Below are 27,721 nucleotides of genomic sequence, written 5' to 3' on the forward strand. Positions count from 1 at the left end.
ACATTGTATATTGAAGTTCGTCACGTTAGTATATCTGACGAGATTTAGACTCGACTAGCTATTTTTGTATTTGTCTTCGTAAGAGGATACTGAAGGTTTTAGGATTTTTTATTGGAAGTCTACCACAGATAATTTAACGCAAGAAACTATTTATAATGCATTTTACAATTTTCCTATTTTTAACCAAGCGACGTAAGCGATTGTTAAACTGATATTTCTTTTAATCGTTCATCCGATAATCTTTCAAAGAAATTATTAACTGTGATATTCTTACGAACCAGTGATAAGCTATCTATTTATTTTTTCTATTTTTCGCCACGATCAAATCCATCGTTCCCGATCTTTAAACTAAAATTCCCTTCAACGATGTCCCAGAGAAATCCACGAAAACTTCCTTACGATATAACAATCCCCTACGAAATTTCCTACAGTGACTAAGCAAATACAAAGCTTCTCAACCAAACGTATACGCTTCTTGTCCAAAAATTTATTTTGAACTCATATTAAACCACATCCTACCATAACATCAACTTCAGCAAAATCATCCACTCCTTTATCTTCTCCATTAATAAGCCTTCCACCAATCTCTTTTAACAGCGGAATCATCCCAACACACAACCGCCTCTTCAAGCAGCCAAGTCTTTGTCGTGCCTCGTCATCAATTCTCCAAAAAACCAAGAGACGAGACAAACCAACAAAAACCAAAGAAAGAAAGCTATACTCTTCCCCTCTGACTCCTCTCTACTCTCTCTCCCTCTCTCTCTCTCTTTATATATATATAATACAGAAGAATCAGAGAACCGAGGAGAGACCATTGTCTTTTCCCCTTAAGCTTCGATAAAGTTATCAGAAACGTCGAGAGGCTCGCCGCGTGTTTACAGTTAGTCGGAAAGCTCGGCGACGATAAAACCGGATCACGAATATCGAATCGAAGGCGGGGGCGGCTCTCGAGGAGCCGAAATTAGGCTGCTCGATATTTTCTGAACTTTCACCGCGCGGACGACGATCGTTCGCGATTACGCGCTCTTTTTCAGCCGACTTGTTCTCTTTTCTTTCTTTTTTACGTTAGCGTCTTGCCAGGCGTATTCTTCGCTGGCGTTCGATCGGCCATCGTAAACCACCCACAAAAGAGCCATACTTTCGGCGAAATTACGCGGCCACCGTTCGGCCAAACAGGACAATCAAGTTCGCGGGTTTACAACGCGACGTCCGTGGCAGGCTGAGGGGCCGGGGTTCGTGTCGTTTTGTTCTCCACCGACGTCCATCGATGACGACTTGGCCGATTCTCGGAGCTCTTTTATCGTTTCCAACGTTCCATTCGAGGAGCGTGTTGTTTTCGATTGTTTCCACGGGACGTGGTTCGTCCATCTGTTCCCTGGGATTTTTTGCGTTAACCCTCGGACCTCGAGTCAAGTATGACGCACGCAGATATTTCTCGTTTATTGCTTTTTAAGCTACGTTATTCGCACGTTATTATCCGGTCAATATAGACGCGAGGAATTTCGTATTTCCAGCGAAATTTCGTGCTGCATAGGCATACGCGTTCTTTTCCAGGGTTCATGCGTCGGCTATGACCGACGAATTTTTATTAAACTACCTCATTTTATTAAAATTGTATACACATAGTTTTGTGTTTTAAGTGAATTTCGTTGTTAGACAGAAGTAGTAATTATTGTATTAATATGTTAATTAAGAGCAATGCGGTGAATTTTTCTGTGTTTTGTACGTAGTCTCTGTGTTACTATTTTATACGAATATGGACAGTGCTTTACATATAATACTTTATATTGTAGTATCGTGGACGGGAGACTTGGTGGCGCTAAGACAAAAGACAAGGGGTTGTTATGGGACATAAACGAATTAACAGCGGTATAAATTGAGAAGCCAGAGAGTGCGAATTGCGTTGTTGAGATAGTGAGCTATCTAGATAGTGAGATAGTGAGCAATTGCTAGCGTTGTCGAGAGAGTGAGTTGAATCCGTGGTGACGAGAGTTGCTAATTAATTATCTAGTTGTCTTAATTGTAATACGTTGTTGTGATTAGTTCATGTTAAATAACCATCGTTTCCTGTTTAATTAACATCTGTTTAGTCCATTTATTATTAATAAACTAATCATAATAGTTTACGATACTACAATATTCTATATATCCTTCTACATTATCGTGCGTTCTGTATTCTCGTACCTTCAAATTTCCCATAAACGCGCAATTATCTGCAGTCTAGGGATCAGTGTAGTTACGTACATGACGCCGTATATGTATAACAGTAATTACAGTAGAGTAATCCTTGCTGTTACTCTATACCACTATCGACATACTCGATACTCGATTATCGAATACCCTCAAACGACATACGATTAATCCTCGCTAATATACAATCCTGCAATCAAATTACCACCATCTTTACCTATGACTGTTCCATGAGATCATATCGTAGCCGTAGCATCAGCAGCTACCAAAAAAGGTGGCTGCAGGATGATCATGGTGAATCAGGAAAACAGCACTCGTTCATCGAATCAGCACACGTCTCTTCCTTTTGCGTCTGCATAGTCCAGAACATCCGATCGCTGCTCTAACTTCTTCGCTCAGCAGATCATTTCATTTCCCTTTCCACTTATCTCGTGACTCTCTCCGTGTGGCGACACTAAAAATATCGCAAAAAAAAAAAAAAAAAGAAAAGAAAAAAGAAAAGAAATCACGTCCGCGCACCCGACCAGCGAACAATGAACACACCGTGTTCCATTCCTCGCCCCGCTTTGTTATTATCGTCCCGTAGGAGGAGGAGGAGGACCGTACGCGTTGAAGGGCACGCGTGGGCGTGCACGCGGAGTGCGTGAGTGCGTGGAGTGTACACGCGACTCGGTCTGTCTACGTGCAAATGTCAATGACGTCTAAAAATAGGCCGACGAGAGAGTGTACGACTCTCGTTCCTCACTACGGATATACCGAAACGCTAGCGAGAATGGTTCTACGATCAAGGATCCATTTGTATCAATGACCTTGACACCGTGTGACTGACGCGAGATTCAGTTATGTAGGATGATGTACCTCGATGATACGATGACGGAGCGTTTTATGGCCTTTGTTTCGTGCTATGTTTCTTCGTGTTCTTCCTTTTGCCGCTCGTCTTTCCTTCGTACGAATTGATGGTACTGCGTGGTATTCGGAAGAAAGTCACTTAGAACGTGGATGTAAAGGTTCGATATTATCGTAAAAATAGTATCGCACTGTTAGTTACGTGGTACTGTGCTTACAACATCGGTTGGAAATAGCGGAATGTAATTGGTTGTTTGGCAAATTGGAGCGTAAACGATATTAGTGGGAAGGTGTCGTGACGATATTTTGATATCTGTCATAACCAGATACAACGAGAGGAGAGTAATACCGGTATTGGAATACCGGTATTGCAGACTTGTTTAGAAAACTGGAACGTAATTGATTTGAAGTTTAACCGGATAGTGCTGCTTGGATATACGGAAATAATTTTTCTAAAAAAAAAGAAAAAAACAAAAGAAAAATAATATGGTAGTAGATAATGGTGATATTTTATGCGTTTGACGTTGGCGTGAAAAATTATAGGATGGATGGTATTAGTTTTTGGTTAGTTAGGAAATTAGCACTTGGCATTAGCTAGTTTTTTCTATCGAATATTATTAAATATTTCAAGTCCATCGTAGATAGATTCGATAAAAAATAATAAGATAATAATAACGAGATCGTCAAAGACTCGAAAGAAATTCGGGACATCTATTGGAAAAAATCAGGCTCAGACTGTAAAATCTTTTCTCCTAACCGATACCATGTAAATCGTTAAGATATTATAAAATTTAATTTCGATTTCCAGATCATACGACACGAGTAACATTTTACAGACTCGTTACAGCCACCTTCTAATAGCTGAAATTGACGTGAATGGCATCGTGTATCGTAAAAATAACTGGCTACAAGGGTACACGGACTATTAAACTGTTAAATTATACGAGCCTCTCCTGAAGTCTGTCTATACGATCTTCTAGAACGCGTGTCATTGAATCGTTTCAGTCGGCAACAGTCTGACTGAACGATCTGTAGCGGATATAAAAAGTCCAAGGGAAGATACAGTAGCCTGGAATATTGCGTAATATCCTTCTGAACCGTGTCATCACTTGGTCCACGCCTACAAGAGATCTTTCTTCGAAAACATTAGTTTCTATCGTTAAAACATTCGATTTTACATAACGAGTGTAGTGAAGGTTTTCTCAAAATCATCGTAACATTATTGTTACGAGAAGAAGAGCAGACGCACGATGAAAAAGAAAATACGAAAATCTCGTGCATACGGAACCATGTCTTCTCAACATTCTCAACATTTTTTACAATCTTTTTTTTCACTTCACAAATTCTGATACAAACAGATTTAACAGTGCCAAATTTAAATTATGAAAACCTTGGTAAGTAAAATACCAGAGTCTGTACAGTTACATGGTCACTCGTGCAATTCGTCACTCGTTGCTTTTAAGTCAGATAATATTTCCATGCTTTCGATCGTTCAGGCAAAATTTCAACTATTCAAGTACAAGAATTACGTTTAGTAGAGGCTACATCATAGAGATTAGATTCAATGTACAGTACCATTTCAGTGATCTATAAATCACGATCTCGCGTTATTCACGCAATGTAAATTCACCGATCTCAAATTATCCAACTAACGAGAATATAGAAAATTTCCGATCGAAGAGATCCGATTTCTATTTTAGCAAAATTTGCCTTACAAGCGCGATTTTAATCTCGAAATCAAACAACTCGATCGATCAAATATTATTGCCCAATGCAAGACGATGTCTAAACAACGTGACCACTTTACGCCAGTATTCCGCAATGGGCAAGATTTTGCGTAATTTTGGAACCGTGTCGATGACCTTGTCATACTTGGCTGTAGGTAAGGTTATGGGTGAGAAGACCTTGCTGAAAACTCGCTGGCGACAGAGTTATTAGTCGCTGTTGAAGCGTCGTCGCCTTAATATCAGATCGCCTTTTCATTCCTCTGTAAAGGGTCCGCGTGATTGCTTCATAAGCTCGAACTGTTGGCAAATACAACCTTCCTCGATTCGTCAGGCGTTCGTGTAAAGGGCGATGTCGCGACTCTTGAAGAAAAAATGCTGATTACGAAGCAAAGAAGAAACCTTGACCCACCTGTGGCGAGACAACGAGGGAACCTTGACCTGTCTGTTCGAACGCACGGTTGCGCGAAGACGAATGTGGCTGAACGATTCGTCGACGTATCGCGAAATTATTGATGGACAGACGGTTGCACGGTTCGCGGACGATGCGTTGTAACGAGCCAGAGAAAAATGGAACAGTGTTTAATCCATCGAATACGAGTACGTTTTCATAAATTTAAAAGTAAAAAAGTTCCCTTCAAACGGGGGAAAAAAAAAGAAGAAAAAATGACAAGGTTAAATGCAATATCATCATCGATAGGATTTATGTCAATAAGCGAACGTCATTTCGAGATACAAGGTTTTATCAATTCCTATATTTAACACACACGCTCGTACGTAAATGCAAATATTTATTTTATAGAGAAAGGTACAGCATAAACGTCGTAGTGAGAGTGGCAGGAAAGAGTAGAAGAGTGTTTAGCTCTTCGTACATGTTCTTCGCGTTTGTATCTTTTCTTTTCCTGGAATATTTTATTCGTAAAAAGCAATACAATATACCAGATACTAAAATTATATAGAATACCGAAAACAAATATTTCAGAAATATTTATATTTCATTAATATCTATCGATATAAGACATCTGTTTAGGATCGTATATACCTGAGCAGAGTAGCAGGATGATATTACAAATACTGTTCTTTAAATGTTACCTTAGAATCGAACGTTATACATGTCATCTACTTAAATAAATTTACGTAACGAAACGAGGAAATTAATTGGAAAGATAATCGATCGGTTTGGCTTCCGAGAAGCTCAATTCGGGACAAACATTCGATGAATCCATCGTCAGGGGGATAAAATCGGCATTTTTTTCGCGGGGGCGGTTTTCCTGTGTTTATTTCTGGATTGCCATTGAAAAAGATGCAACGGTGAAATTGTTTTCATCGCGTTGGTCGTCACGAGACTGAATCACTTGTTGAACAGGCGGCGTAAAGTGCACGCGGTGCAACGACTATAAACAAAGTCCTAATATAACCACGTGTTAAAGTATCACAGGGTTCGTTGAACCCAGCTTCATTACCGACAATCGAGTTCGCTTCAGCGCACGTGTCTCTGATCGTAACGACGCTATTTCTGCCTCTTGTTTCGTCGTACATGCTATCGTCGGTTCATTTAGTCATCACCGAATTTACCTCGAAACACGTGTTTAATTGCCGTCTTAACGATCCTCCCACTTCAACCAGAACGATAGAACACTAAACTGAGAACTATAGTTTATACCTTCTCGTTCATCGAGTGAAATTTTCTATGTATTCATGTATATCGAATTTCTTTCCTGGAACAATAAATCCCTTACACTTTTGGTTCGTTGGGATTTTGTGGTTTTAATCCTCGCTACGTTTGAGTCACAGCCGACCGTAATAGTTCAAATTAGGTTTTTAGTTGTTTCGTCTTTATCAGATTCTAGCAAGATCGATCGACTTCTTTCCTGTTTTCGATAAGAGAACCTACTTAATTCGATCGTTCGTTTTTTTATCATTATGTCGATTTTACGTTAAAAGACAAGTTACGTAAATGATGAAAACATGGGAATTAAATAAGTGTTGATTGTAGAATATTTAATTCGTAATATTATAATTAATTACAGATTTTACGGTAAATTTTCCTCAAAATTACTGTGAATTAAACGTATAGTATTATTATAGTTTTGGATGCAAAACGGCAAACGACGCCCTGATCAGGAAAACAAAGAGTACAGTGCACTGCAATGGGGCTTTTGACCGACGACAAGACTGCTCTTTAATTGAGATTCAACTCTTGCCGCGGATAATCGAGTGAGTCAGCGTTTGCAGTTGTCTATCTACCTCCCTTTCTCGTCTATAGGAATTCCAGTCTGACGAATCGATCGACGATGAAAGCAGAATAGAATTTATACTAATCGATCGAAACACTTGCCGCGGGTTTTCGTCGTTCGTCACGGATCGTGTATGCACTTACTTTCCCTTCCGTTTCCGCTGTTTCATCGTAAATCTAAATCGTACTTCCGATATACCGTGACTATTCGGTCGCTTTTTTTTTTATAATTCTACGAATGTCGTATTTTTGACTAGTTTCGATAGTACAGGTACGATATCTTTGTCTATTCTGTATTTACACTGATTTCGTTATTACACATTTTCCTTCGCGTATGAGAAATATCATTTTTACACTTACAATTAGCTGTTTCAACGCTACTTGTTACTCGTGAAACTAAGTTTCTAATACATCGTAAACTGTGACAAATTTTCTATTAGTTATCAATTAAATATTGCTAACGAAAGTTAATAATATTACGCCAAGTCTCTGAATATGATAGTCACGATACGGAAAATTGCATTGCTATACCTTAACAAATTTAATAATGTACGAAATACATGTACTAACTCGCAGGTTGTTAATTAATCGACAAAGTTTAGTTTGTGATTAAGCAAGTTTCAATTTCATTGTTCTATCATGTTCGTTCCAACGTGTGTATATCATGCGTTCTTATTAACATATTCGCCTGGCGTGTTCTTTTTAACGCGTTCATTTGAACGTATCCATTACGCCCGTTCGTTTTATTGGCAATAAATTCACTGATTTTTCACAAGAATGCCATTCTATTAGCTGCACAATCGTTCTGGCAGAAGGTGGACGCACGATGTATTCGCTTCAGCTAACCTTGGAGGCTTGAAATCAATGCGAGTCGCATTGTTCGTTCGAGTAAGCAGTCCGCGAGACCTTGGATCCGCCTTCGTTCTCTGAATTATTAGGGCAACAAACGTCAAACGGTTGATTTTAATTGGTCAGATAACGCGATTGAACGAGCGCCTAACGCTGACGGTAGCCTCGTTGAATTTCCTCGACCGAGGTCGACGATCATTTAATACTCTCTGTAATTCTAATCTTTCCATTCTATCCGTCGTTTCGCCGTTGTTTTCTCGTTTTCAACTCGAGTCAAGAAACTTGAAGATAACAATCGAATGGGACGAGATCTGAAGTCAGAATAAAAATTCAAATTTCCTTGCTACAAATTATTCTATCGAATTACACAATTAAATTACGCAATTTATTCTTCGTTTTGTTGTAGAATTATTTTCATCCTCTCTGTCGTCCTTACTTTTTCCATTATTTTTTTTATACAGAAAATCTATACTCTTAGAATAAGAAAATATAGTAAAATATAACGTAACAGCGTCCTTGATTGACTAATCGGCAAGAACATCGAATCAGAGCTGAATTATGGCTCCCTTCGGGAGTTAAACGATCTTCGGACAATGTTGGTCCGTAAAATCGGTTTTACGTCTGGTCTATTCGAAGGACAAGACGGGAGAAAGAAGTTGAGGCGAGCGATTCGATGATATTAAAGAACGTCGAATTTCGGGATACTGACGCGGATACAGCAAGGGCGGACGGTTTAAACATTCTGGAATTCGTCATTCTCAGGGCCGTCTTGTACTCGCGTCCCCTTCACTCTTTTCGATCGCCGATCCAATAGTTCCTGGTCGTTTCCCGGTCTCATTGGGACACACAGTGAAAGAAATAAGCGGTCGAACGTTCACGATCGAATATAGTTTGAATCATAAGCGAAGCTGTGCCGAATTTCCATTCGATCTTTTCGACATAATACTTTGTCTATTTTTACATCCTATTTTTTTTTGTAGGTCCTTCTCGTAGTCCTGGATATTTAGAAAGATTTTATAAAAAATTCTGCTGATCTTAAGGAACGCGAAGTGATACGACAAATTTGAGATTCCAACGTCGAGGAAAATTACGCGGCGAAAGGGGAAAAAGGAATGCTGATTCTATCGAAAATGCAACGCAATGCATGTTAACCTTCGATTGATATTTTTGGGTCATACGTGATTCTCAACAGTATGAATTACGTTTAGATTAGATTAATCGCTTAATTTTAGATATTTGATTAATGATAATTTTAGGTACCTGATTTTATTTTGTGTAATATATCTTACACGATAAAGGCCATAAAGATGTATTTAAAGAAAATATGAAGTAATCGTTGTTTTTTAGATCCATTGAAAACCACGGTGGTGTACGTGAAGACTTTGAGCTTCTAAGACTTTGAATTCGGTTGTACATGAGTTTCTCCATATATCACTTTTAATTCCATAATCAATGTATAGTTACGACTCTGTCTTACGCCACGATACGTTTACACGACTGGGAAATATATCGTCAATTTTTTACAATAACAAACACAGCACGTTCTCTGTTTTACAAGAATAGTAGAAGTAATCCGACAAACGTCACTATGATTTTTCAGCTTTTCCTATGCGATATCCAATTTCAATTTTATGCTCTTGCTCGTTGAAGAGAAGACAAAATTCGAATATAACGTACTTGGCGAGACTGCGGTTAATAAAAAGCCAAGCTCGTGATATGAAATGACATTTGAAAAGCCAGGCCTCCGTGTCGTGGGAATGATAGAGCACAAAAGGTTTAGATAAAATGAAAACGTTTAAACACGATAATGAGGTTAGTTTATAGCCTAGCTTAAACTGTTTAACGTTCAAAATGTCCATCGTCGGATGTATTCTCAAGGAGAATAAAATTAAGTCCAGACACGTGTACGGCTCTTTCTCGTCGAAAAATCCCAGAGAGTAAGTCTAAACAAAAATTCACAACGAGAATTTAACGACACTGCTGACGCTGACGAGAGCAATTCGTTGATTCGCCTAATTCCCGTTATAGCCAACCTTGCCCCGGATCGCGTCTCGACTCCTCCGGGCTAATTCGTATAATTGTTTTTAACAATAGATTAGACACGGGAACGTGACTGGTCCATGTCGTTGGCCCTAGCTGAAAGTTCGTCTATGAAGTATGCGATACATGCGAATAAATGCTGCTTAATCAAATTATACGTTCGTCCGTGTAAATGAATTCGTGTAGCGTCCCTTTAACCTTCTACGCTATATCGAGTCTACAATGTATTGAGTTACGTAGGTCCTCTTGTGATTTTTAATGAAATATTCTTCTTAATCTGTCGAAATCCTATGGCATCTTATTTGTCTATTTTTTACATTAATAATTCACCTTTATTAAGTATGTATTAGATTGTCCGAAAAGTGTCTTTCTTTTACAAGATACGTCTTTTACAACGATGCACCTTTATACAAACATGAAACCTAATCTGTCGAACGCTGTGATCTTTATTTTGATAGGACAAAATGGATCATGCGTAATTCGATAAAATAATAGAAAACGGAAAACGTTGTGCATCTATTATTTCCTTATAAAACGAAAGACACTTTTCGGACGACCTGATACAAATTTGAAGAGGATTAAGGGGTAATGAAAGAATGGTAGCCGAAGATGAAGAACATTCGTGATACTGCGTTATGACTTTTATAACAAAAATAGAACAACCGACAATGTTAATGAAAAGGAGATGATTTTCCTGGCTCGAAGAAGAAAATTTAGTGATCCACTATTTCCGTAAAGAAATTCTTGAAAGAAAGAAATGCTATTGTCGTACGTAAAGGAATATGAAGGATCTGTAGGAAAGGAGTCAGGGAGAAGATGCATACGAGTTACAATTTACACAGAAAAATATATTTGATTCTATGAAATTCGACAAAAATGTCGTGGTCCTTAATTTTCTAAATTATACGTTCTTAATCGAAAAATCGCTAGAGAAATCGCGCGCGTTTCAAAACGTCCCTTCCAGATTCTTTCAAAATTCCCCAGCAACTTCTTTTTCGACGCCCCACAAGAATCTCCAATCCTCGATCATCTTTCACGATTGCCAAAAGATCAAAAACCATTTCAAATATTTGGATTTAAACATCTTCGTTAATCCTGTCGTTACCTTTTCCCCTTCGTGTTTTCGCCCTATCAGAGGTATCTTTTGTTCAGATTTTTCAGATTTTCAACACACATATTATGTACCAAAACAAAATCATTAAACGCTGTCTACATTTTAAGAACAATTCGGGTCACATAGAACAGTACGGTTGATTTTGAAAAAATTCACAAGTCGTTTAAAAAGTTTGAATTCGTACTTTAACACACGCGCGAGTGTTAAATTCAGATTATTCGGGAAGAACACAATCGTCGTAGATCGAGAAAAAACGAATGAAAACATCTTTTTTCTTCCTTCCACGTTTTTGCTGACTTTTCCGTTCCTCTCTTTTTCCTGTCTCTTTTTCTCGCTGATCGACGATCATCCGCAGTTTTTACCGAACGCAAATACGTTGTCTGAGCGCGTGCGGCCGAGGTTGTAAGCTGTAAGGATCAAGGTTAATCTGCATACATGCGCGTGTTCGCGGCTCGCGACGACTTTCAGCCGCGTGTTTACAGTTATCGGTTAGGTACTGTGGAAATCTCGGTTTATCGAGCCGCGTTCTGCCGTAGCAGCGAATTAACATTTCAATTTCGACCGCTTACGCCACCGCACGAACCCCTTTTGCCTTTTATGATAAATCATTCCTAGTGTTTGTTCACGAGGATCGTGCGGTAGAGGGCGAGAGAGAAAGTTGTTCCCTGGAACGAACGTTCACGCGAGAATTTCTCGCCGATTCGACCCAGTTCAGTTGTGAACATCCATAGAGAAAAGGAGATAAGTGATAAGCTGACGGCAATTCTTTGATCGTTGGTTGAATAGGTTTCTATGAGCGAAAGTATGATAACTTAAATATTTGTGATCCTTTGATGGTGAGATGGAATAAGGAAGGATTCAGAATGTTCGTCGTTTCGCAGACTTATTTTACAAGTTCGAAGAATTATCTTAATTTGACGATTAACGAAAAACTATTTCGGAGCGTACAGAGGAAATAGACGATTGCTGTGAACGCATAACGAATAGATTCTAGGAAACAATTTATCATTTTTCTAATTCTTCATTCTTAAAATTCCGAGTCCTTAAAATTTTCTCTTGACAGTTTCCATGTTCTTCTAACACTGGACTGAGTTTACAAATATTCCCAGTTGCCACACTGTTGAAACATTCTTTTATAAATAAAGTGTCTTGTTTATCCACACGTAACAGTACATAATAATAATAATAATAATAATATATTCGATGTCAATGTATATATACACATATTGTATATACACGTATATAAGAAATAACTAGGTCATTATCATGCAGATGTAGTACAATATCGAAGGTTATAACAATTCTGTTTCATTATTCTGAGAAAAGCTACGCTTAATGAAACCAAATGGACGACGTATTAGACATACCTTCAACATAAATAAACTCTAAATCCTTCCACGGAAGGACAAGCACACGCTGTGTGAAACGTGTAGGTAAAAAAATCGCGTGTAATCGTAGATAGAAGCGTAACGAGGAAATTAGGTCAATGACGAACGAATATCGAAAGGAGAACGAAGCAAACGAAGAAAGAATGAAAAACTGGCTGCGAAAAACCGAAGGAAGAGACAGTGGATTGTCGAAGAGGAAATGTCGCGTCGCGATCTTGAACCCCCTAATTCGCCTCGCTGTTCTGGCATTCTCGTCCTCGATGCTTCTGGTATTTGAATCGCAAATGGAACGGCCGCTTTCCTCGGTTTAGACTACTGCCGTTTTCTGTGTCAAGGATACGAACTTTCGGTCAGGGTACGAAAAGCCGGTTCATCTTCGATGACTGCACCTAAATACCCTCGCTTATTAACCGTGGCAGAGGACGCCGTGTCGTTTTCTATCTATAGAGTTCCATCTTATCGGAATAAGTTCCGTTTCATTTGACGTCGTGAAAAGGCTAAAGAGAAGTTGCAAGGTGAAGGAAGTTTGCCATGCGTGTCCGTGGTCAGATAAAGCTGAATAGATTCGGCTAAAAGCAGATGAAGCTTTTGAAATGTTGATTCTACGTTTTTCACGGTGGCAGAAAAAATTCAATCGGAAACGAGTGATCGGCGAGTATCGATCTTCAGAACACGTTATCAAGTATAACGTTAGGAATTGTAGAAAAAATTGAAAGTTTCGTATGAGATATATTGGGAACTTTTGACAATAAGATGATCATTTTTTCGTCCTGAATTCTTCGTCGTTTTATTGTCGAATCGATTGTTATGAAATTTCATTAATAAACGAGAATGAAATTGTCGAAGGTTTGAAAGGTGCAAATGAATAAGCGCGAATGTCAAAGTTCGGCTAATAATCGTTGATAAATTTTATCAGTAAGGAAGAGCGAAACGCTGAAAGGGATGAAAGATGCAGAAGAAGAAACGTAAGTGTCATATTTGTGGTATTCTTTCGATTGGAAACGTTCTCGTCAGCGAAGAAGCCGTTCATACGATTCGTCAGCGACGCAATGATAGCTTGATTTCGCGGCCTGCACGCTACTTGCGATAGAAGGTAACGTTTAACGCGAACTTTGCAAGGTTTCTGCTCCTTGACTCGTCAGGCCGCGCAGTCCTTGCTGACGTTGTGACCGTAAGTGATAACCCATTTCTCAATACTAATTTATCTCCAATGAGAGAAAAAAAGAAACCTTGTGCACGGATAAAATACGGTGCTTGAAAAAATTCCGTCAAAAATATTAAATGTAGATAGTTGGACAGATAAACGGCAGTCGAGGACGTGCGCAAGTTCAATTGCAGGCGCTTGCAAAACTTTGCTTGTGTTACACGTACACACGTACGTAAGTACGTGACACGAGAACCGAATTTTCACCCGTTTCGACTAATTTTCTAAACGATAAATCGAAGAAGCTTTATACGTTCGAAGTTTAATTCCATTCGATTCGAAAGATCGAATTTTCTTTCATTCACGAATCATCAAAAAGTAGACAAACTTTGACAAATTATCGATTGATTCTGATCGATTTTCGGTCGATTTCTGTCGGTTTACGCAAATCACTGAAGAGCGAAGCTGCCGTTTTATCGCAGCAGCCCATGAATTCGACGAAGGATCGGAAAGATCGGAATTATTTGTAATTCGTTATTTCGTAATCCTTTCCGCGTGTCTATATTTGTTAAGAAGTAAGTATTGATATATTCCAGAAATATTATAATTCCATTTAGAACTACAAATGCTCACCAAAGGATGTTTTCATTTACTCGAAATGTCACGACAAACGTTTAACTTATTTGACATCCTTCTATATCACTGGTTTTGTCCGGTGATCATACGTAAGCTCGCCACATATAATTCTAAGACATCGGTGAAAATTCCGCGAACGAGCTTGCACAGTGCAAAGCTCTCGAATTAATACACTCGGACAAAGTGATTCTCGATAGTGTAATGGACTACCGCGATGGATTCTATTTGCGGCAAATTGCATTATCTAGTGACACGTGGTGCGATGACGTGAAATGGAATCGATAAATCGTTGCTCTGCCGGCTGCCGCGCGACTAACCATCGATCGTTGTTTGCTCGAATTACATGACGTCAATTGACCGCGAATATTCGGCGACGTAGCTCGTGGAAAAAATTCGTTTATCCTCCGAGCCACCCACATCGAAATTCCAACAATGACAAATTTAATCAAACTCGATATTCGAACCTAACGACTACGTAGCTTGTCCAAAATTATCTACAGCAAAGGGAAAATAGGGAAAGCTGAAAGTTCTTTTTTGGTGCCTAATTTTATTTTCTTATTATTTCTTGCGATTTTTTATTTTGCATCGGTTGCTAATAAGATTTGTATGAGATTTTATTAGTTTGATATTATTTACACGTTGCTGTATTAACTGATGGTTTCAGGGACAAAAAATTGTGGAGATTTCGAGTATAAGAAGTTTATTCGGCGTTATATCGAGCACAATTTTTCGAGCTTTTAATATCGTAGCAGATAATGGCTGAATATTTTTTCTAGATTACGAATTCTTATTTCTTTCTTTTTTCTGTTTTAAAGAATTAACGAAAACTTCCACTGATACAAAATGATAGTTTGGATAACAAGCAATCGTTGAGATTTGAAAAGACATATTCATGGGATGTGTTATAGAATTAAACTATGTCGAATATACAGGGTGGTTGGTAACTGGTGATGCAAGCGGAAAGAGGGTGGTTCTACGCGAAAAAAGAAGTCGAAAATATAGAATACAAATTTTTCGTTTGAGGCTTTGTTTTCGAGAAAATCGACTTTGAATTTTCGTTCGGTACGCGTGCACTTTATCACGTCTCGTTATAACGGATCTCACTGTAGATCGTTGTCTCGATTGACGTTATTTTTTTAAATTTTTAAATTTTTAAATTTTTAAGTTTTTAAATTTTTAAATTTTTAAATTTTTAAATTTTTAAATTTTTAAATTTTTAAATTTTTAAATTTTTAAATTTTTAAATCTTTAAATTTTTAAATTTTTAAATTTTTATTCTATATTTTCGACTTCTTTTTTCGCGTAGAATCGTCCCCTTTCCGCTTATACCACCAATTACCAACCAGCCTGTATTATTTCATTGAATTAGGTAGGATGCGTTTCGTTATATTTCTATTATTACGTTGGTGCATAATTCAATAAATTAATACAAAACAAAGAACGTTATTATCGTCTATTATTTTCTTCTAAAACGAAAGAAACTTTTCAGACGACCTAGTATCACACGTCCTATGAGACAGCCTGTATAATACCAATACCAATTTCAATGGAGGAAGTAGAAAATTTCAATTTGCTTTATAGCTGAAATTAATTAATTAATTTTTTTAATTTTTCCATCGAGACAACGATCTACAGTGAGGTCCGTTTTAACGAGACGTGATAAAGTGCACGCGTACCGAGCGAAAATTCAAAGTCGATTTTCTCGAAAACAAAGCCTCGAACGAGAAATTTTTATTCTATATTTTCGACTTCTTTTTTCGCCTAGAATCATCCCCTTTCCGCTTGTACCACCAGTTACCAACCACCCTGTATAACGTTGCAATTGTTCGATGTCGTCAAACATGACAACTAACAGCTAGAAATTATTCCTCAATTTCAAATTCTTATTTCCTTAAATTGTATACACAGGTTATTCGCACGAGATTAGAATCAGCTTGGTACAAGGTTTTTAATAATCTAGGTTGATGATTTCAGTGATAAAAGACTGTCAAGGAATTAATATCGATCTGAGGAGTCATATTCGTGGAACGTAATATGACATTAAACTATGTCGAACTCGATTATGTGTGTGTTTGATATCGTGTCTAGCAGTAACTTAGCGTTCACGATATACATCTGGTGGAGCAGCGTTGATTCTCTGACAAAGTTTCAAAATCCATTGAAACGAACAGCAGATATTAAAATTACTATAAGTAATTGAAATTAATTCAATGTTTCGCTATTAACAATCTTCTTCTCTATTATTTCGTACATTCTATTCGATTAGAAAATTGCTCGTTCATGTTGAATGATGAATATGACCTAATTGTTTACAGTGTAGTATATCTTCTGATGGATTTCATTTCGAAATGGATACACCTTGTGAAAAGATTATTAACGACGAAGAGATACGCGAGCTGTGTGTTCGACTGCAAAATTTCATTTTTGAAATGATTCTCAAGGCCTTGGAATATAAACTTGTTTTGCTGGAAGGTGGCCGTTTAATGTTTCTCGTGATCGAACGATCCGGAATTTTCAAGCCGGAAGTAATTAAATCTGCTTCTTAATGATACACACGCTGCTTTACGCGCGTGTACGAAGAAATATCAAGCAAGGTAAACGCTAGAGAATTTCTACGTTGAGCTAATAAACTTTTTATGCGATTCCGATGTAGATCAGCGAACTTATATCATCTGGCATCGATATCTGTCGATATTAGTCGACGTTTTCTTTAGATTATCCACACGCGATTCTAAACTTACATCGATATTGAGAAACATTTTTTACATAACTCGCGTAATCAGCACGATAGAATCAATTTGGTTTTGATGGAGAAACAGTAGGAATAATATTAGGATGTGTGGTAACGAAATTTTAACGAAAAGATAGCGGATAAACTTGGTAAAAATTGTAAGATAATCGCCAGTTGAGTGGTCTTGGATTCAAGTTTCCCTTGAAAGAACTTGTCCATTCCTTTCGACAAGAATAATTAACATATCTCGGCCTCTACTCGAATTTTGCTATGTTCTATTGTAGACTATACGCGTTAACAGTATATGCGATCGATATATTTAGTAAATAACGTTATAAATAGCAATGTTCTATAGACTTTTTCTAATAAAAGTAGCTTCGTGTTGCAGGTGAATTAAAGAAAATAGATATTGATCTTTTCGTATCTTTTATTTATAAAATGTACTATTTTTAAGTATATTAATAGGAAATCTTCTTAAAACTATTTGAAGTGACCACCTTATGTAACGTCGATATACAGGCGATTAACAAAATTTCCGACCTGTTGTTTTACAAAACTTAATGATATCAACGTTTATCGGAAAAATCTTAGAAATCAAGAGAAAACAGTCATCACTCGGTACAGTAAACGACGTTCTGACAACGACATAAACAATTCCATATATTAATAATTACATAACTTAATGCATATGCAATCGATTTTATACACGTGCCCGGTTAACAATGTATCAATGTATTTCAATGCAAATAGAATCGATTCTACGTCAATAATTAGCAAACGATGACAATAATTGCGATTCATTTCCAACTGCAATCCTTCGTAATCATCGTGCAGATGAAGAAACAATTAAGTTTGACTCACCAAAACAACTCCCTTCCTACTTCGCTTCTCTTCTCCGTTCTCTTCCAATGTTGTTTGGTTAGGACGTTGGAACGATCGAAACGGCGAAAGATCGCGCGTTTCCGCCTCGAGTCAAGAATGAAGGCTGTCCTTGATACCGGAGTGCCAACAGAAACTACGAAACATAAGACTAAAATATTTCAGTATGCTTGAGCCGTACACGATTCGTATACAATCGACTAGGTGCATTATTGACTGTGTGCCAGACGAGCCTCGATATACGGTCGCTGCCGAAAGTATTTCAACACGCGTTATTATACTTCCATAATGTGGAATTTCAATAGCGCTGCAGCGAGGCTCGTCTATCGCGATCAGATTGGCAAAATTTGAAACAAATCTCGAGACGTAAGTTTCATAATGATCGTCATCATCGTGAAACACTTTGGAAAGATCAACACAGTGTCTGAACGTACTCAGTTACTCGCTAATAATAAGCCACGATGTATGTTTATCTTTGGTACCAATGACATGTTTACGGCTATCTATACTATAGACATACTAATTTACTACTAAATGTATCGTTGCAGTAAATATCTGGTAACTTTCATGTAGATTTCCAGGTCGCATCCAAATTGTGCGAAGCGTTTCGTCAAACCGCTGATAAAGTCTCGATACGTTTTACGTAACACGCACGCATAAAAGTTTTCTGTGACGTTGAAATACTTCCGTGAGCCACTACTGTACGTAGAATATCGCCACAGGTCTTCTATTCGACGCCGGCTCTACCTCCTTTAAAGGGTGATGTACCGCTTAAACGAGCATCGGCGTATTTAAAGTCGTGATATCGATGCGATGGCTGAATAGAGGAACAATGTCAAGACCTTCGATTTTTACGACACACACAAGAATTTATAGAACGTCGAGGGAGAGACAGATTTCGAAACATTGAACGGAAGAATAGTCTACGGGGTGGAAGGAGAACGAGGTGATTTGCTTTTGTCGAAATACGCGGTACGCGGGGCTTCAAACTTTTTCTAATTGGAGAATCGTCATGGAATTTCGATTCGTTGGCATAAATAGTACGAGATGCCTAGTAATCGAATATAAAGAAAATATAAATTTTTACGAACAACAGGCAGTTAAAATGCAATGCCATTTCGTGGTAATAAATGTTGTAGGATGTTTCGGTGATTGAACGATAATAGAGAATCATTTTTTTTTTTTTTTTTTACTAATTATGAGAATTCGAATGAAATTTCCCTCTGGCAAAGTAAATGATGTAGGAAGTGACCTTGGAATTTTCGTTTGTTTCTTTTAATTTGTAGTTTGTTTATCAGGTAGCAACATCGAGATTGAAAGCGATATCACGGATAAAAATACGTGTCTCGGTGGAAAATTGAACAACGCACGAAACTCGAGTCAATTAAATAAGCCGCCTAGCTACGAGATGAACCGACCGCAACCAGTCTTGTCTCGTATTATAGGCCGATTAGGTAGAAGTCAGCTTCGAACAGCTTTAACAACACCTTCGCGCACACGTTGCTTCTTTTCACGTAACCTTGCTGCCATTATCTAACCAGGAAACGTCCTATTGACTAATATTGTTTGCAATACCATTATTATATCATCGCTGAGGTGGTCATTATTGCGCAACTTTGCTGTTGCTGATACCTGAACGATATACCGCGATATTTATCGAAGTTTTATTGCTCGTTTAACGTCGTTCTATTTGTTTTTATCGCTCACTTTTGCAAATCTGTAATATTGCTCACAAGAGAGAGAGAGAGAGAGGGGGGGAATTAAAATAAAAATTATCCTTTTCACTTTTTAGTTATTTCATTTCTAGTTGTGTGTGGATTTATGATCCATTTAGTTTCTTAGAAATAAAAGCGAAACGAATAGTCACATAGACAGGAATTAAAATAAACAAAGGTTCGTTTTCGAGAAGAACGTGGATCATCGATGAGGTATGCGAGCTTCCGAGTAAGAATGAGAGAATTCAGTCCACTTTCTTGCCAGACCTTTCCTCTAAACTAAATTATTTATACCATGGATACGAGATACTACCGAAATACTAGAAAATTTCTTGTTCAGAAAATATATTCAACACAGAGACATTCAACAAGGAAATCAATCTACGAGTGTTATACACATAATCATGAGGTATAACACAATCTACGACCTAAACTCTACGATAATTTCAGTAGATTTTAATGTCCTCCTTTAGGAAGCTCACATCAACCATCTGCCAACTACCTACTAACCAGTACTATCGAAGTAATGTACAAGCACATAGAATCACCGTCGAACTTTACAAATTACGGTGCTCATAAATTTCATGAGAAAATTTGCTACAATCCTTTTAGTCGCCCTTAGAAGCTTATGTCAACATTAATTTCGCTACTCGTCTCATATTTAACTTGTGTAGAAAGCGCATCTATTGGCACGTCGACTCGCTGTTCTACTTTAAAGATATATAATGTACTTCTTACGAAAGACTTCTCAACAATTCCAATCTGTTGCAAAGGCGTGCACAAAACTAACCAAAAATATTCCTCTAAACCTCGCTCGATCCCCTTTAAAAGACATCAAGAGCAATCGGAACCTCTTGCATCTGTCTCGTACCACTACTTTTAACTTTAACCTGCTTGAAACGCACCTACACAAAATTTGTTGGCACGTCAGACCAATGCCTGTCCTCTTCTCCTTGCCGCGACTTCTGTATCCCTTTGCTCCCTGTTTTCGCATCGATCCCGACCAATGCCAAGAACGGTTGGTTCGATCTCGCGGATCGCCCGTGACCCCGGCTGCACTTTCCGCGCGCAACCCCCGTGCGGGAAATTGCGATCTCACCTTCGCTCGACGGCAATGCCAGCCAACGACCTTGGCCTTGCCCGAATAAGACGCAGCCTTGGCGACCAGGCGATCGATGCGACCGCCACCGCCAGCCGGTGCAACTGCAGCCGGGGGAACTGGATCCGAACTGGTTCTCACGTGTTCCCGGTTTAGATGCATCGCGTGCTTTCGTCGTATATGCCACGTCGACCGGCCATCCTCCGATCTCGAAATCCGTGTCACGTGTCCAACACGGTGGCGGAGACGAGTTCCGTTTTCTCTGCCCCCTCTCAAGGCTTCTTGTTGTTTCCGTCTGCTTCTTAGGTTCTTTCTTTAGAGATAGTTTCTTATATCGAGAGAAGATGAAACGTAGCGTCGGTTTCGAAGCTTTGTGCAAGTGCGGTGACTCAACGATACCAAGACAGACGCCAAGATATGGGGAATTTATTATTTCCGATTGGGACAATTGCGTCGGTAGGTTTTTTGCTGAGTGGTTGAGTTAGGATTAGGGGATTAAGGGAACTCTTTTTATCGTAGGAATAATTGTAGATACGTTTCTTAATTAGACTATGTTAGATTTACGTCGCGTTAACGCAAACTTTCATTTAATCGTTTCGTTCAGCCAATTTACAGTTTGCCATCGGGTTTCCATCGTAATCGCGAAGGGGAATTTCAGAAATTTGGTCAATATCTGTTATAGTTTATTTTCCTCCGTGGGGATCTCGCAATTCGATGAAATGAAAGAGAAACTGCAGTATTCGACGATACTGTGACAAATGATTTTTTCCAAATTATAGAAATTGTTCTTGTGTCTCCGGTTTATGTAATGCGGTTCTGTGATGTGTCCAGTATCCTTACGCGCGTTCTGTAACTCGATAAAACAATAATTTACTTTCCTAATGAAAGTTAATGCGATGGTTACGAATTATTCTATCAGAAACAGAAGAAATGAAATTTCTGTACGTTCAGTGTTAAATTGTTCGTGTCGCGTTACAAATAACGAAGCTATCGTATAGGAAATTGTTCGAACCATGAAATTGACACACAGGATAAAGGTTAAACTCTTCTTAGGAGTTTCATGGATCGAGTCACGATCGATTGTTGTTCATTGGATCGATTACTGTATCTTACTCTTATTCTATATTTGGATTTATTGTATAGGTGTGCCGTGGCGTAGGTCAAGAATAATTTGGCGTTGATTTCTTCAGATTTGGCTTGCGAGTAGCGTAGTATTTTCAGTGATCCTTCGACGAAGTGGAAACAACGAATCGAAAATATTCTATTCCCGTTTTAGCTTAGTTTTATGTAACGTGATTATATTATTCACAAACTGTTGTCCCGGAAGAATAGTGACATAACCGCGAAAGAAGTAATTTTCTAGGAGATTAGAAAATTTTATTTAATCATACCTGTATTTAAATAATATAAAACTGTTTGGTATTACATAATCTTGGAATCAAAGGAAATTGCATATTTTAGTTAGTTTTTGTTTCATTAAAGATATTAAATACTATACAATTTTACAGTTCCGTTGTTGATCTTTCAATGTAATGACACGAAGAATAAAAAAATGAAAGTATAAAAAGCTACATTATAATATATTAGTAAGTAACAGTAAACAAGTAGTACGTATTTTAATAAATATAACAAGTAACAAGTATCATAGAATAATTATGAAAAACAACAAGAAATAAACAGTAGTAATAACCAGTAATTCTGACAATTCCTATTTCCCCTCTCTTCGACCAGAAATTACAGCTATGAAACTAATCTGCCTCATAGTATTTTGCCTGATCAGCGTCGCAACACACGACTGCTGGATCATCGTAAACCGTCAGCGAAAATCCACGGATCAGCAGAAGATCTCTACTACTCTACTTCTCGTCGAGAATCGCCCAGTCCTCGTTTTCGAAGAGTTTTTAATCAAATTGCATAATGTTATGCGAGATGCGATGACGCGATAGCGATCTTCTCCTATTCGCGACACGCGGTATCAGTTCTTCCGGATAATTTTGCACAAAATGCGAACGCAATACCGACGTTTACATTTCAGATTCATGAATAGAAACGGTATACAAGGGGTTTTATTTCAATCTTTCCACGATATCTTCAAGATTGATGGCCAATGAAAAGAGTATTTCAAACGAATGTTAACCTATACCGAGGGAAATCTGATATAAGGGATGTTACGGGAGATATATGATTTTAATTTACGTGAAATATAAAACTCTCAGGATCGGCTCTGTTTTTTTATTTTTATTCTTATATAGTTTTTTACAACGTTTTTTTTCTATCAGAATATATACATGTTCCTCTCGTATATACGTACGTACACGTGGAAGCAAAGCTCGTAAAAGAATAAATTCACAACGCGTCGACTATTTCAGATAAAATTTGCTTTAGAATCATCCAGTTATTTCTAGATGCATATATTTCGGATTAATTGCGTTCTAAGGAAGTAAAGTGCCAATAAAGTGTTATGTATATTTAATTTGATATAATTATTATAATTCATATACGAGCCGTCTGATGGTAGAGATAGAAAGATATAAATCTTTCAGAAATAATTAATAAATCCACGGAAATTCGTATTGAATCTGTCGAATCCTGCAATTCGAAAAATTAAATAAAATTTAAATAAAAACTTCCATAATACAGAATCGATTGACGTTAGCGTGCGCGATTAAAACACTGTCTCTTCGTGAAAAACAGAGAATATAACTTGTATTAAGTCACGTTATTCTCCTCCGTTTATTGTTTAAGAGAGAATCTATCAGAGAAGAGTAACCCTGAACCATTTATTCCGTGTCAGCTTTGAATTAAAAATTTCATAATCTCGTTTTAACATGTTCGTTGTGTAAGAATATGAATAATGTTAGATTTTGAAATGCAATCGAAAGGCGAGGGCGAGCCAATCGAGAACGCGATCGATAATGATGAACACGATTACGCGTGTCAATAATTTTCAGCAATATATTTCTTATGGTTGATTAAATCGGTATACAAAACTCGTGAAGTTACCAGGCTACTAATTACAGTTGCACACAAGCTTCGTGTATGTTGTAAATTTGTATGTATTGCGGGACGCGTGTTTTACATGTTCTGGATATCTTCTGATAAAACACACGTGTAAGTACAAAATGCTTGGTAATTTTGAAGCTTATATTTTAGCAGCTATAAGACTGGAATTCTTTCTTTTAAGGAAAACGTCAGTTACAATTTAATCTTCTGCCGAGGTTAAAGTTAACAGTTCCTTTGCACTTGTGTGATTAATGCGAGCAAAAGGTGATTCCAACTGCAAGCTGTAGTCAAGAGAAACGTGACGCGTTATTTGTGACGAGATATCGAGATTTCCTGTGTTTCATGCGAGTTTTCACGCTTCGCTTTACGGATGACGTTACACGCGCAAGTCGTGCTTTGTAAAATTCCAAAATAGTCAGAAAGTATGTAATGTTGTAACTGATACAGTGTAAAGCATCGGATTACTTTATTCTTCAAAAATGTATTCCCGGGTTTCCCTATTAAAACGCAACTTTACCCGCGATCTTCTCGAACGAAGGGTGTTTTATCGCTCGTTTGACGTTCCCATTAAGCTTCTCGAATATCTACTATTCAAAATTACGCCTAACCTACAGATAACAAGTTTCCACGCCCAATAGCTTACCCTCCAAAAACATACGGATTCCTCCATAAAAACTCACCTTTGCTCACGTCATTCTCGAGTTAAAGATTCGATCACTCGCACCGCGTTTCCTCTAAACCTCTCAATTAGCCGCTGTCCAAGGTTGCATCGAATCGATAGGTAGAAGATTTACAGTTACGGGTGACGCAGTTGCCGGTTGGCAAGAGACGAATTACCTCGTAATTCCGCGTTAAACGGCGCCTTTGCTCCACGTAAACGCGTTCACGAGCACACATTCCTACCTCTACATGTATTGGCTGTGTGCATTTATATGTGGAGAGCGAGAAGCTCGGGCGCACACGCGAGCTGAGCTGGGACATCTCTCTTCTCTCCGCCGCGGCTCTTCGTAGGAAGGTTCCACGGCGACCGACGACGGGTGTCGGTGGCACGGAACGCTCGACGTCGACGTCGTACAAGGACAAGGCCACGTGGTCACGGGCGGCTGGGACGGACACGTATACAGATATATCGGCTACCAGTCATGCTACGCTGCCACCACCACAACAGGCTCGTCTATAATCGACACCGTTTACCATCTCTGACCTCTCCGCGGACCGCTACCCATCGTGTCGATCCAAACCAATCGAAATCACAGGAAGAAACCTTGTTATTTTCAAAGACTGGATCAATTTTCCCAGGATTATTCGCGTTGTACGCGAAGAAAGAAGTTTTGTTGACAAATCGTTCGAACTTGGTGATTCGTAATCGATCTCTGGTGTCCTTAGACGAAATTATATCAATTTTCTAGAATTATTCGTGTCGTATGTACAGAAGGAAAACATGTTGCTACGGTCTCTAAGAACGATGAACTTTGCTGTGTTTGTGGATGAAATTTCTCGACGGTCATATCCGTTTTATATTCGCAAAGAATTTTATCGACGAATCTTTTGAATTACGTAATTCTTATTAGGAGGTCTTTGAGCGTCGTGCGTTGTATATTACGAAAGAACTTTTTTGACGAATCGCCTGAGTTTCGTGATACTTATCAAGAAACTTTAACCATAGCGAGTTTCGTTATTTTCGATGGAAACTGAATTTCTTTCAAGTTTTCGAGGATTACTTGTGTTTCATATTACAGAAGAATTTTATCGACGAAGCTACTGAATATCGTCGAGCTTTGTTATTCTTTTTTTTTACTGGAAATTGGAGCAGCTGTTTGAAAGTTATTTGTGTTACTTACTTGAGACAATTTGACACGTAGAAGAAGAGCGAACTGTTGTAGAATCCCACTTATTTCGGCGAAGTCTTAATTGGTGTCAATTAACTCGTTTAGTTTCTCCCGTTAAATAATTGTCCCCCCTATATTAGTTTATAAGCGTTAGCGAGAAACGAACCGAGATTTCGTTACATAGTAATAGATATATTGCCAGTTAGAAGACGGAAGGAGAATTATATTTAGGAAAATGGCTGATGTTTTCGATCAACACGCTATTATATATTCTATTTTTTAGCTTAGGAGTTTGTTTATATTATGATAGATCGTAGCGCAACTGTCCGTGAATTTGACAAAATTAGTAATCGCAACGACTGTGTTGACAATCATTGTATAATAGAGATACTACGACTTGGTTACCGAATTACGTACAGTTGCCGCCGTGTCTGATCTTTACGAATCTATTTCACTTACAGCTGAATTACACGGTCACCGACGCGCTTCAAATATCTGTCACGTGTTATCGCAGAAAAGGACGATAAAAATAAATATGACACTAGTAGAGAACACTTTTTTTTTTCACCAACGTAGAATGGTGTATACTACACGTAAACTATATACTATACGTGAACTATATACTACACGTGAACGTTCCATACGTAATTCTAACGTTCGGTGCTATAATAGAACATCCATAAATATCCTGCGCCCAGGTAATCGATACTATCCCACTGCAACACAGTTTCACGTATAGTGCCACAGTGATACGTACAATACGATTTAATTATGTGCCAAACAATAGGAAACACAAAGTCATCCTCTTGCATTTCATGCTTTAAATTTAAATGTTTCATCATTTGAGATTTGTTTTATCAGGCGCAATGGAAGTTTCTTACGAGTCTATGCTGCTCTGTCCTTTTGTAACTTCTCCTTTAACCGAGAGGTAAACGTTTGTACTGTTTAAAGTTCTCGATGATTCTTACGATTCTATTAATTACGAATAGTCGTGTTCCAAAGTTGAATGTATCTCGGTTGGTCAAACGATCTCGTTCTAAACGAAATTTTTATTGGACTTTTGTTTAACGATTGTCTTAAAGTCGATCTTCCCTGTAATATCGTACGAATGTTGACTTCGTGTTAACGTTATCAATTTATCACGCGCACAAAACATGTTCGCCTCTGATACATTACTCGGTACAACAGGATCATTTTAATGGAATTTTCTTTATCATTTTATCATTTTAATAGAATCAATTACCGATTTTTAATAATTCCAATAATTTCCTCGCCAGTCTTTCCAAAGACATACAATAACGAATAAATTATATTTCTATGAGTACTCAATTCCAATTTTCAAACAATATTCCTAACCATTTCTAGCGATTAAATTCATTGAAATATAAAATTCAATGAAATCAAATCAGAATACTCTCCCTTTCAACTTATCGTGACTTATCTACTTATTCATTTCTTAAAAATTGTCTCATAGAAATAATTTTGTTCGGCAACGTATAGCGTAAAATGTGTAGGAAAATGATCTCCACATGGAGATTGCCCCATTTTCCACGCATCAGTGCTTTTACACTTCTTCCTTTCTCCAGTAAACTGAATGCAACTTCCTGACAACTGCGAGACGTCGACAGACCGTATCAGCGCGCAAAAGTCGCGTTTCTCGCACCTATACCGCTCAAGGACCCGGGCAAGGAACACGACGAAGATCATACTATTGTCACGGCCTTGAGAGACGACGCACGTGTACCCGCGCGACGTCTCGCATCGGCCTTGAAATTTGTACGGATCGACAAGTTTCGTGGTGGCCCCTTGCCGCGCTGTTACCAGCGCCTACATTCATACAGAGATAATCTTTGCTTACAGGAGCTGCTGGAGCGGCCGATAACAATGCACTTTTCACTGACTCGAGTCTTTGCTATGAGACGCTGATTGCGTCATCTTCCACGTATCCTCGTGGATCAAAGATGTATTGGAGACGGCGAAACGGCACAAGTTATGATTTTGAGAAAAAGAAAGACGAGAAGACATGTTAAGTTGGTGTTTCTTATCAGTTTCGACGATTTATTGGCCAAATCGTGAACGAAGGTGAAAAATGGATAGTACGTGGAGTTTCGTCGATTTTATGACATAGCGAGGCGAGAGTTGGTGTACAGTCGATTTCACAAATAGCATTCTATATACAAGACGCTCTTCTTGTTGTTTATTTTTTTAGGAAGTGTATTCTTTGATATATTTTCCTCTTTCACCGACCACGAATTAATCGCAATTAAATATGAGAAAGTTATGCCTAGACCGCGGTGA

The 27,721-nt window shown here is 38.2% G+C and overlaps 2 long non-coding RNA genes across 4 annotated transcripts in view; one reads left to right on the plus strand and one right to left on the minus strand.

Annotated features, from left to right (window-relative positions):
• Window positions 1–27,721, plus strand: part of LOC126863685 (uncharacterized) — a 238,782-nt gene that overhangs the window by 96,056 nt on the left and 115,005 nt on the right. Inside the window, exon 5 of one of the 3 annotated variants that reach the window (XR_007688946.1) lies at window positions 27,284–27,710. The exons of the other annotated variants lie outside the window; for them this stretch is intronic. This is a non-coding gene — a long non-coding RNA (uncharacterized LOC126863685). Of the gene's footprint in view, window positions 1–27,283; window positions 27,711–27,721 lie in introns of those variants that run through there. 3 annotated transcript variants of the gene reach the window in all.
• Window positions 17,315–27,289, minus strand: LOC126863686 (uncharacterized). The gene is made up of 3 exons (XR_007688951.1): window positions 24,275–27,289; window positions 20,398–21,438; window positions 17,315–17,913 (listed from the first exon to the last, which is right to left on the minus strand). It is a non-coding gene; the product is annotated as an uncharacterized LOC126863686 (long non-coding RNA).

The sequence above is a fragment of the Bombus huntii genome, chromosome 3 (genome assembly GCF_024542735.1).
Source record: "Bombus huntii isolate Logan2020A chromosome 3, iyBomHunt1.1, whole genome shotgun sequence".
Lineage (NCBI taxonomy): Eukaryota > Metazoa > Arthropoda > Insecta > Hymenoptera > Apidae > Bombus > Bombus huntii.